At 45.6% G+C, this 12,327-nt stretch overlaps 1 pseudogene; it reads right to left on the bottom strand.

The window, feature by feature from the left end:
- The window catches only part of LOC105521420, a 22,832-nt pseudogene extending 10,618 nt beyond the window's left edge, over nt 1-12,214 (bottom strand).
- Nucleotides 12,215-12,327: the final 113 nt, after the last annotated feature.

Here is a 12,327-nt window from a genome sequence, read left to right as displayed (position 1 = left end):
TTTTTAGTAGAGACGGGGTTTCACCGTGTTAGCCAGGATGGTCTCGATCTCCTGACCTCGTGATTCGCCCGTCTCGGCCTCCCAAAGTGCTGGAATTACAGGCTTGAGCCACCGCGCCCGGCCCAGGATTCTTAAATAAATAGATATAGTTGGGTGTTGTGGCTCACTCTGTAATCCCAGCACTTTGGGAGGCCAAGGCAAGAGGACTGCTTGAGCCCAGGAGTTCTGAGACCAATCTGGGCAACACAGTGAGACCCTGTATCTACAAAATAAAAAATGAAAAATTTAGCTGGGTATGGTGGTGTGCCTGTAGTTCCAGTTACTTGGGAGGCTGGGGCAGGAAGATCACTTGAGCCTGGAAGGTCAAGGCTGCAGTGAGCTGTGATGGTACCACTGTACTCCAGCCTGGGCAACAAAGCAAGACCCTGACTCAAAAAATAAAAAACAGATAGGCAGTTAGATAGATATGGCCTCTGGCCTTGAGGAACTGGCTAGCCAGCGGGGGAAGGATACCCACAATGTAAGAGGCACACAGATCCTGGAGCTCTACAGCCTTAGTTCAGACCTCAGTTCCACCATTATGAACTGTATAACACTGAACAAGGTACTGACCTCACTGTGCCCCAGCTTCTTCATCTAGAACTGGGAATAATAATAGTACTTATCTCAAATAATTGTAATTAGGATTAAATATTAGTAGAGCACTTAGAACAGTGCCTAGCATAGAGCAAGCAATATTTAGACATTTGTTAAATAAGTAATTTCAATATAATGCAGTCACATTTCTATATAATCACATTTACACATAATGCCAGGACAGAGGGTGCCGCAGGAACCCAGAGGCCACGGGAGCCCAGAGTGATACTTGCCTCACTCACTGGAGGATTAAGAAAAGCTTCCTGGAGAAGGTAGTAAATGGGCTGCGCTATGAGAAATAAGCAGGCATTAGCCACATAAAATAAATGGGAAAGGATACTGCAGGCAGAGGAATGACTTAACACCAAAACATAGAGATTTACAGGTATCTACAAACTCTTGTTTCCTAGTATATAAAATGGGGATAAAATATGGAGACATAAGCAGGAATCAGAACATACAGAGGCCTTCTGTCCCTTTTTATGAGGGTTGGGCTCAATAAACCTATAAATCAAGGGAGTCCCTAGAATGCTTGAGGAGAGTGATATAGTCAGATCTGCCCTTTAGAAAGCTTCCTCTGGCTGCTAAGGATAGGAGGAAAACAGGCCTGGAGCAGGGAGACCAGTTTCAATTATTCACAGGAGAGAGGATAAGGTCTCAGTCAAGACAACAGTGGCAGAAGAAAACTGGAGAGGAGAAATGCAAGATTTAAAAGATAAAATTAGCAGGGTATGGCAATGCATTAGGTATGAAATATAGTGAGGGATCTAAGCTGGCACCAAGGAATCTGATTTGGGTGTGACTAGGCTGAAGATGGCAAAGTGAACTAAGATTGGGCATAAAAAAAGACCAGAAAGGTGATGAAACCCATTTGGAATATGCTTTATTTATGGTGCCTATAAGACATCCAGACAGAAATAGGTGAAAGGTCAGGGCTAGGGATAAAGATCAGGATATCATTCGGACAATGAAAGATCATTATAACCTTAGGAGACAGAAGTGGCTGACATGGTACAAGGATAATGTGGAGAGAGGAGCTGAGGGCTAAGGAAGGAATTCAGGGAAATATCGCTGCTCAAAGGGTGGACAGAGGAGGAGGAGCCCGTAAATTATCCTGGGAAGCAACAGTCTGGATGGCCTGATGGAAAAGCAGGAGCAAGTGGAGAGGGCAGAGAGAGCCTTGCGGCTGTGTACTGACTGAGGGGAACGGGCCCCTACATGATTCTGCCCCCTTGGAATCAGGGCAAGAACACGAAGACAGCGAGCCTGCTGCCAAAGACTAGGAGGACAGTGGATGCTGGTGATGCAGAATACTCACTATCCTTTCTCATCTCAGATATCCACCTTGCTCAGTAGCAATCACAAATACCTGCGCCCACATAAGATATTTCTCACTTAGATAAGAAACCCAAAACTTCTCCTTTAAATTCATCCAGCACACTCACCTCAGAAATTCCCTATGTGGCAAACAGCAGCCTCTCCTCTGGAAGCATGAACTTTCATTCTCCCTCCTGGCTTTCTGCTTTGGGAGGTCTCAACCATCTTCCTCTTTATCCACTTCCCAACAAACTTCTCCACCCAGTCTTCATCTGACCAAACTGAAAGGAAGGAATCAAATGAATGTTAAGAAATTCAAGCCATCAGCCAATAGCTAATTAGCTATGTCCAGGTTCCTCACTGCTTTGGTCAGCAAAGTGGACTCACTATGTAGGGTTTCACAGTCAGAAGTTCCCTCTTAGGAACTCTCCAAAACAAGAAAAGTCATCACTGGGAAGTGTCAGGCCCTAAGTCCAGCTCTTAACAGAAGTGAATAAGGAGGAGGAACTAAGTCAAGCCAAAAGGAATGTCCCAGCCTGTGTCAAGGCTGATATGGCATAGTCTACGTCTATGTCCAAAAGTTAGACTTTTATGTGGGGCAGTGCCTCCAGCTTTGCTGGGAATCTCAAACTGGTTATTTCCATGGAGGTGCTACATTCTCTTCTCCACTATAAACCACTCTAATTGTGTTCATACCATCACTACAAGAGGAAGTAGGACTGGGATAAAAATGCAGCCAAGGGCCAGGCACGGTGGCTCACGCCTATAATCTCAACACTTTGGGAGGTCGAGGTGGGTGGGTCACTTGAGGCCAGTGTTTGAGACCAGTCTGGACAACATGGTGAAACCCCATCTCTACTAAAAATACAAAAATTAGTCAGGCGTGGTGGCACATGCCTGTAATCCCAGCTACTTGGGAGGCTGAGGCATAAGACTTGCTTGAACCAAGGCCACAAGGCCAAAGTTGTGGAGTTGTGGACATGACAGGGAATCTGTGAGTTGCTCCCACTCACCCGGTCAGGAAGAGCCTTCCTTAACTCTCATTGGTTTGGCCAAATTGACAGAAATTGTCCACCCAAAGAGCTCAGATTCATTCTGAAAAGACTGAAATACAACTCAGCTGCTTAAACCTGTTGGGTTAAAAGAATACCTGACAGTCTTCTACTTACCTCCCAGGAGCCTGAGACTTGCTTGTGATTCCAAGCCTGCGAGCCTGCACCCCATAAGCAGGCTAAGCACAAAACTAACCACTAGAATGCCCTTGAGCCACCATGCACTTCCTTTCTTTAATACCAACAAACAGGAAGGTTTGTGCTGGCAAGATCTTTCGATTTGAGCTCAGGACTCTGAAACTATGAGGGTAAAATGTAGTTACCAAGTACTTGAGTCCACCTTAGAAAGTCAATATCAGCTTTGACCTGGAGAAAAACTGGTATCGTTGACCGCTGAGGGGCATGTTTGATGAAGGCGTAACAAAGAACATGGAATGAAGTGTAGGAATATTTCATTAGCCAAGAACAACTGATACTTCAAAAGAAGTTTGTTTTGGGCCTTTTCATGAGAACTAAAAGTTATAGGAAAAAAAAGATTCCTTAATTTAGTAAGACTGAGGTTATAATTACAGCTATGTCCTTTGTTCTTAGAAAAAAGATGGATCAGGTACTAATTTTATTCCCAGTAATTTAAAAAAAATGGAATGCTAGCATTAAATGACATCCTTGTTTCATATTTAGTCATGAATATCGATCATAAAAATAAAAAGCAGGGGGCGGGGGGCATTTAAGGGTTTTGTGGTAGGCAGAATGGCTCTCCAAAGATGTCCACAGTCTATTTCTCAGAACCTATGAATATGTTATGTTATATGACAGGAAAGAATTAAGGTTGCAGATATAATTAAGGTTGCTAGCTAACCTTAAAATAAAATTATTACCCGGGATTATTCAGATGGACCCAATGTAATCACAAGAGTCATCTAAATATGGAAAAGAGAAGTAGACAGCTTCAAAATGATGCAGTGTGAGGAAGGATTTGAGGCCATTGCTAGCTTTGAAGTGGAAGGGGCCAAGAGCCAAAAAATGTGGGTAGCGTCTAGAAGCTGGGAAAGGCAAGGAAACAGATTCTCCTTGGGGCCCCCAGAAGCAACAGAGTCCTGACAACAGCTTGATGTTAGCCCAGTGAGACCCCTTTTGGATTTCCGACCTCTAAAAGTGTAAGAAACTTGTCTTGTTTTAAGCCACTAAATTTGTAGTAATTTGTTACAGTGGCAATAGGAATTAAAATCATTTTCTTTTCTTAAAATATTATTTGGCCAGGCGTGGTGGCTCACACCTATAATCCCAGCACCTTGGGAGGCCGAGGCAGGAGGATCACCTGAGGTCAGGAGTTCGAGAGTAGCCTGGCCAACATGGCAAAACCCCATCTCTACTAAAAATACAAGAATTAGCCAGGCATGGTGGCATGCTCCTGTAATTCCAGTTACCCAGGAGGTTGAGGCAGGGGAATCGCTGGAACCCAGGAGGCAGAGGCTGCAGCGAGCCAAGACTGTGCCACTACACTCCAGCCTGGACAACAGAGCAAGACTCTGTCTCAAAAACAAACAAAGAAAATTATCATTATTTTGTAGAAACAGGGCCTCACTATTGCCCAGGTTGGGTCTTGAACTCCTGGCCTCAAGCGATCCTCCCGCCTCCATCTCCCAAAGTGCTGAGATTATGTGAGCCACCACACTCAGCCTCAAATCATTTTCTTTTGAAGCACTCAATTTGTCACAATCCTTGAAGATTTTCTCTTCTTCAGGTGTTAATTGGTTTAAGAGAACCTAACTCTTCAATGGCTGTTTCTGACTACAGCTAATCACAGCAGTTCTCCATAATCACTTTCATATACTACATGAAACGCTGCTCTTACATAAGATTCACAAACTGACCCTGCAGGCTGGGCGTGGTGGCTCATGCTTGTAATCCTGGCACTTTGGGAGGCTGAGGCTGGCAGATCACTTGAAATCAAGAGTTCAGGACCAGCCTGGCCAACATGGTAAACCCTGTCTCTACTAAAAAGACAAAAATTAGCTGGGCATAGTGGTGTGCGCCTGTAATCCCAGCTACTTGGGTGGCTGAGGCAGGAAAATCACTTGAATCCAGAAGGCAGAGGCTGCAGTGAGCCAAGATTGCGCCAATGCACTCCAGCCTGAGCAAAAGAGTGAGACTGTCAAAAAAAAAAAAAAAAAAAAATTGACCTTGCAATCACATTACATTTTATTTGCAGTACATTGTTCTAGCCTAGGGATTAGCAAATTTTCTGAAAAGGGCTAGATAGTAAATATTTTTGGTTTTGTAGGCTACATAGAGCCTCTCCTGCATATTGAGCCTTTTTCCCCTACACCCTTTAAAAGACAACAATTATTTAGCTCAAAGGACACAAAAAACAGACTGTGGCACTTTGAGAGCCTAAGGTTGTAGATTGCTTGAGCTCAGGAGTTCAAGACCAGCTTGGGCAACACGGCAAAATTCCGTCTCTACAAAAAAATACTAAAATTAGCTGGGCGTGGTAGCACATACCTGTAGTCCCAGCTACTTGGGAGGCAGAGGTGGGAGGATTGCTTGAGCCCAGGAGGTGGAGGTTGTAGTGAGTCAAGATCGTGCTACTGCATTCCACTCCAGCCTGGGTAATACAGCGAGACTGTGTCTCCAAAAAAAAAAAAAAAAAAGACCAAAACCAGACTGTGGGATGATTTGGACCACGGGCTGTAGTTTGCTGACCCCTGCAAAATGGTCAAGAGATTGGCCAACAAAGGTGGTTGGTATTCAACAAATGTGAAATGAGAAGGATGTCTGGTTAAGAATTAATTTTAGGACGGGTGTGGTGGCTCACATTTGTAATCCCAGCACTTTGGGAGGCTGAGCCAGGAGGGTCACTTGAGGTGAGGAGTTCAAGACCAGACTGGCTAACACGGTAATACCCCATCTCTACTAAAAATACAAAAATTAGCTGGGTGTGGTGGCAGGTGTCTGTAATCCCAGCTATTCAGGAGTATCGCGTGAACTCGGGAGGCAGAGGTTGCAGTGAGCTGACATTGCACCACTGCGCGCCAGGCTGGACGATAGAGCAGACTCAGTCTCGGGGAGAAAAAAAAAAAAAAAGAATTAATTTTATAGGTAGCTAGTTCATATTGAATTATTTCAAATAATGATGACCTGTGCTTGCTATAGAACTTTGAAACTACGGAAATTGGAAACACAATAGGTACATGGGCATTCCCTATACCAAAAAGTACCACCAAATAACAGCTTCAGTAAAAAACAAAGATTGTCAGCCATACCATGTTGTTGACAGCTTCTGCAACATCCTGCCAAAAGTAAACAATGAAAAAGTTCATGCATGGCCGGGCGCGGTGGCTCAAGCCTGTAATCCCAGCACTTTGGGAGGCCGAGACGGGCGAATCACGAGGTCAGGAGATCGAGACCATCCTGGCTAACACGGTGAAACCCCGTCTCTACTAAAAAATACAAAAACTAGCCGGGCGTGGTGGCCGGCACCTGTAGTCCCAGCTACTTGGGAGGCTGAGGCAGGAGAATGGCGTGAACCCGGGAGGCGGAGCTTGCAGTGAGCTGAGATCCGGCCACTGTACTCCAGCCTGGGTGACAGCGAGACTCTGTCTCCAAAAAAAAAAAAAAAAAAAAAAAAAAAAAGAAAAAGTTCATGCCTATAGTTCAACTCTTCTTACAGTGTTCAAATAAAAACTCAGTAGCACAAGCACACAAAACAAGACACACTCTCCCCTCCTACTTGCCTAGACTGTATTTTACTGAGTGTGTATTACCTGTTAGAGCTGGTGGTATACGGATGGGTGCCCAGTTGATGGAGAGAGAGAATACACACAGTAAAACAGGAATGAGCGATGCCAGGCCAGAGGGCTCTGGCCTTTCCAAGACCTATCTTCTATACTCTGAATACAGGAGGAGAACTTTGAGCCAGGCCTGGTGGGCCATCCTTCAACCAGAACTTCCTGTTTCTCTGCAAAAGCCACTACCAAGCCACTACAGTGGCTTGAATAGTGTCGCCCAAAATTCATATCCACCTAAACCTCAGAATCGGACCTTATTTAGAAATAGGGTCTTTTGGGTGGTGGGCTGGGTGCAGTAGCTCACATGTAATCTCAGTGCTTTGGGGAACTGAAGTGGGAGGATGACTTGAGGCTGGGAGTTGAAGATGAGCCTGAGCAATATAGTGAGACACCCATCTCTGTAAAAATTTTAAAAATTAGGCAGGCATGGTGGTGTGCACCTATAGTCCTAGCTACTTCGGAGGCTGAGGTAGCAGGATCATTTGAACCCAGGAATTAGAGGAAGCAGTGAGCTATAATCACACCACTGCACTCCAGCTTGGGTGACAGAGTGAGACCTTGCCTCAAAAAAAAAAAAAAAAAAAAAGAGGGGGGGTGTGACTGGTATCTTTACAAGAGAAGACAGAAACGCATACAAGGAAGAAAGCCGTGTGGAGACGGGGCAGAGACCAGAGTGATACTACACTACACAAGGAAGCGTGAGGAGCCACTAGAAGCCAGGAGAGCAAGTACAAAGTCTCCCTGGGAGCCCTCAGAGAGAGCACGGGCCTGCCAACACCTTGGTTTTAGACTTCTGGTCTCCAGAATTCTGAGATAATAAATTTCTGTTGTTTTAAGCCACCCAAATTTATGGTAATTTGTTACAACAGCCCAAGGAAACTACCACATCCATCCAAACAGACTGACACCTTTGGTAATCAATGACAAGAGTGACACCAGTAAAACATTAAAAGGAAAACTTCTTACCTCTGCCAACACAAATTCAACAAAAGAGAATCCTTGGTGCTTTTCTGCAAAAGCAGAAATGGGTTGTTAATATGTGAGCAACAGGAGGACACATGCCATATCCAGATGTCATTTACAAAATGAAAATCAAATTTTTAGATTTTTCTTGGTTTCTTCAGCAATGCATCCAGAAATATTAGTCATTTCATTCTAAATAAATATACATAAACAATGAACTAATTTTAAACTTTGTACAATTCAAGCTGACCGCAGTGGCTCACATCTATAATCCCAGCACTTTGGGAGGCCGAGGCAGGCAGATCACCTGAGGTCAGGAGTTTCAGATCAGCCTGGCCAACATGGTAAAACCGTGTCACTACTAAAAATACAAAAATTAGCTGGGTGAAATGGCGCAGGCCTCTAGTCCTAGCTACTCGAAACACTGAGGCAAGAGACTCACTTGAACCCAGGAGGCAGAGGCCGCGGTGAGCCTACACTGCGCCTTTGCATTTCAGCCTGGGTGACAAAGCAAGACTCCATCTCAAAAACAAATAATTAACTAATTAAAATAAAATTCAGTTGTACCACTATGGAATGTAAACCTGAAGTTGCTTTCCAAGCATTTTGACGACTTTTGTTTATAAAACTTACAGAAATAGAAAAAGTTGTTTATCTAACAATCATTAATTCCAATCAAGCTTTACTTGTGTATAGAGCATTGACCTTACCATTGGGGTCAAGTGACTACTAAAGAAGGAAGCATCAGTCTTTTTTTTTTGAGACGGAGTCTCACTCTGTTGCCCAGGCTGGAGTGCAGTGGCACGATCTCGGCTCACTGCAAGCTCTGCCTCCCGGGTTCACACCATTCTCCTGCCTTAGCCTCCACACCCAGCTAATTTTTGTGTACTTTTAGTAGAGATGAGGTTTCACCGTGTTAACCAAGATGGTCTCGATCTCCTGACCTCGTGATCCGCCTGTCTCAGCCTCCCAAAGTGCTGGGATTACAGGCGTGAGCCACCGCGCCCAGCCGGAAGCATCATAGTCTTTGTTCCCAGGAAAAACTGATTTTAGCTGGGGGAGACCAAGAGCAGCAGGAATTACTACTTTATAAAACCCAGGGATAGGCTGGGCACGGTGGCTCACACCTGTAATCCTAGCACTTTGAGGCAGGTGGATTGTCTGAGCTCAGGAGTTTGAGATCAGCCTGGCCAACATGGTGAAACCCTGTTTCTACTAAAATACAAAAAATTAGCTTGGCGTGGCGGTGTGCGCCTGTAGTCCCAGGTATTTGGGAGGCTGAGATAGGAGAATTGCTTGAACCCAGGAGGCAGAGGTTGCAATGAGCTGAGATAGCGCTACTGCACTCCAGCCTAGGCAACAGAGAGACTCCATCTCCATTAAAAAAAAAAAAATCAGGGATAAAAGGGCTCCTGAACACAGTAGTCTTACTGTTTTAAGATATGAAGAGGCCAGGTGCGGTAGCTCACACCTGTAATCACAGCAATTTGGGAAGCTGAGGCAAGAAGACTGCTTGAGCTATGATCAACAACACTGCAATGCAGCCTGGGTGACAGAGTGAGACCCCGTCTCTTAAAAAAAAAAAAAAAAAATAGAAACCCTGTTTCTACGAAAATACAAAAAATTAGCTTGGCGTGGCGGTGTGCGCCTGTAGTCCCAGCTATTTGGGAGGCTGAAGTAGGAGAATTGCTTGAACCCAGGAGGCGGAGGTTGCAGTGAGCCGAAATCGCGCCACTGCACTCCAGCCTGGGTGACAGAGAGAGACCCTGTCTCCATATACAACAAAAACAAAAACGAAAAAAACTCAGGGATAGAAGGACTCCTGAATGTGCTAGTCTTACTGTTGTAAGATATGAAGAGGTCAGGTGCAGTGGCTCACACCTGTAATCACAGCACTTTGGGAGGCTGAGGCAGGAAAATCGCTTGAGCTATGATCAACAACACTGCAATCCAGCCTGGGTGATAGAGCAAGACCCCGTTTCTAAAAAAAAAAAAATAATAATAATAATAATAATATGTATAGGCTGGGTACAGTGGCTCACGCCTGTAATCCCAGCACTTTGAGAGGCCAAGGCAGGCGGATCACGAGGTCAGGAGTTCAAGACCAGGTTGGCCAACATAGTGAAACCCCGTCTCTACTAAAAATACAAAAATTAGTCAGGTGTGGTGGCAGGTGCCTGTAGTCCCAGTTACTTGGGAGGCTGAGGCAGGAGAATCCCTTGAACCCGGAAGGCAGTGAGCCAAGATCGCACCACTGCACTCCAGCCTGAGTGACAGAGTGAGACTCCATCTCAGAAAAAAAAAAAAAAAAGATTTGAAGAACTGAAGGCTCAGTGAGTTTGTGTCCACACAGAAAGTTAGTAGCAGAACTGGGTCTAAAATTCTTAACCTAGAAAATAAAAACAAAAGATCAAATAGAAACTTGCACCGTAACTGTGATACCAATTGAAGAAAAACTTAACCAGGTAAGCAGAGGCCAAGGCTTCACTGCTGAGGTTGAGCTTCCCTGCTGCACTCTGCTATTTAACAGCATAGCTGCCAAGAAGGAAGTTCCGGCATACAGATAAGGTAGAGTACACCTACCCAGCAGGTGATGTGAAACAAGAACCAAACATTAAATTTTTTTTTCTAAGAGCTGGGCGCAGTGGCTCACGCCTGCAATCCCAGCACTTTGGGAGGCCGAGGCGGGCGGATCACGAGGTCAGAAGTTTGAGACCAGCCTGGCCAACATGGTGAAACCTTGTCTCTACTAAAAAGAGAAAAACCAGCCGGGCGTGGTGGCAGACGCCTGTAATCCCAGCTACTTGGGAGGCTGAGGCAGAAGAATCGCTTGAACCCAGGAGGCAGACGTTCCACTGAGCCAAGATCATGCCACTGCACTCCAGCCTGGACAACAAAGAGCAAAACTTCGTCTCAAAAAAAGAAAAAAATTGGGGGCTGGGCGCGGTGGCTTACACCGTGTTAGCCAGGATGGTCTTGATCTCCTGACCTCGTGATCCGCCTGCCTTGGCCTCCCAAAGTGCTGGGATTACAGGCGTTGAGCCACCGAGCCCGCCCTTTTTACTATACACTTTTTATATTAAATGATGAGAAATCAAAGCCCCCAAATGGTTCCAACTTAAAAGTCTACCCTCAAATCCAACAGACTAATTTTTGTAAATTTCAACCCATAGCCACATCATCATCCTAGCCCTGCTGTCCTCAGAACCTTCCTTTTCCATCTCCAAGATCACCACCATGCTGACCTAAAGAGACATCCCCCGAAATGCATTATATACCAGCCATACATAGAATGCTCATGACATAAAATTTTTTACTAAGTTATTTTCCTGGCATCAGGAATCTGACTTAAGAGGGACTTTTCAGTGTCAACTGTTTCATAATACAGCAGAATCAGAGTATCTGTGATGTTTCCAAAAGGAATAAAAGCAGCACGAAGAAATGTCCTCCACCCCCTCTGCAGACAACAAGAGCATTCTGAATCAATGTCTCCACACTTTTGGTGCAGTTGGTCCAACACCTTGTCAACACGAGCACAGGGAGGGCAGAAAGGGAGGGGTCCCAATACTCTTCTGGGTATAACAAAACCACTTGTGAGGTACACTCCTCTCCCTCTTCTGACCTACATTTTGCCCCGGTTTATGGCGACAATTTCCTGAACGGGATCGCCTTCTTTTTATCTCCTCCGTTATCCCAAGAAAATACAAATACGATTATATTACTCTTCTGGTTGGTATTCTTCAAAAGCAATCCAATGGCCAACGGAGAAAAATCCACATTTCTTAGTATGCTATATACTAAGTATGGCCAGACTCTGGGTTTTGGCTCTTGCTGCTTGTCTCCATTCAGGCAACAGCCTGGCTCCCAACTTGGCTGCTTGGTTAACTTTGCATCTTTCAAACTCATCTCTGGACTCAGAGCATCCCAAAAGTTTACCCTCACCTCTCCGGATGGGGTGGTCATTCCTGACTGGTTTCAACATCACCGTCCATCATACAATCGCATCACAGCATTCACCAACCCGTGCAGTGAGGCTGTTTTCGTAATTTCCCAGCTATTCTGGGACCTCCTTCCTCTAATGGGCCAGAGGTGTGGAGTTTGTGGAACGAATGGTGCCACAGTTTGGAATGAGGGCTGAGGTCACGGTAGCAGATCGCAACCACCACTCTGGGTGCAGGGTCAAAAGGAGTAGGGAAAAGGGATCTGGGCTACGCTACCGGGCACCACTCACAGGTCGACAGCGTGAAGCAGCACAGACCTGGCCCAGGATGCGTAGGGCTGTGGATCCGCACCCTGCCCTATTCTGTCCACTCTGCCCACCCCCAGCTCAATCTTTGCACTGCCCACGAGGACCCTGCCTCGCTCCACACCGGCATACCCTTTGAGGACCGCCTCGGCGGCCGCCATCTTGCTTCCAGTGCTTCCGCCGGAAGCCCGTACCGTGCCCCGCCCCATCCGGCACCAGATTAAGGAAAGGGGCCGTCAGGAAACAAGGACATCTCCTTTACGTCTGTTAAGGTGACACCAGATCTTAAGGAGCCTGCAAAGAGGGATGAGCATTCTAAGGA

This window comes from Colobus angolensis, unplaced genomic scaffold (assembly GCF_000951035.1).
Source record: "Colobus angolensis palliatus isolate OR3802 unplaced genomic scaffold, Cang.pa_1.0 Scaffold4, whole genome shotgun sequence".
NCBI classification, from domain to species: Eukaryota; Metazoa; Chordata; class Mammalia; order Primates; family Cercopithecidae; genus Colobus; species Colobus angolensis.
This window is presented reverse-complemented; position numbering and strand designations above follow the sequence as displayed.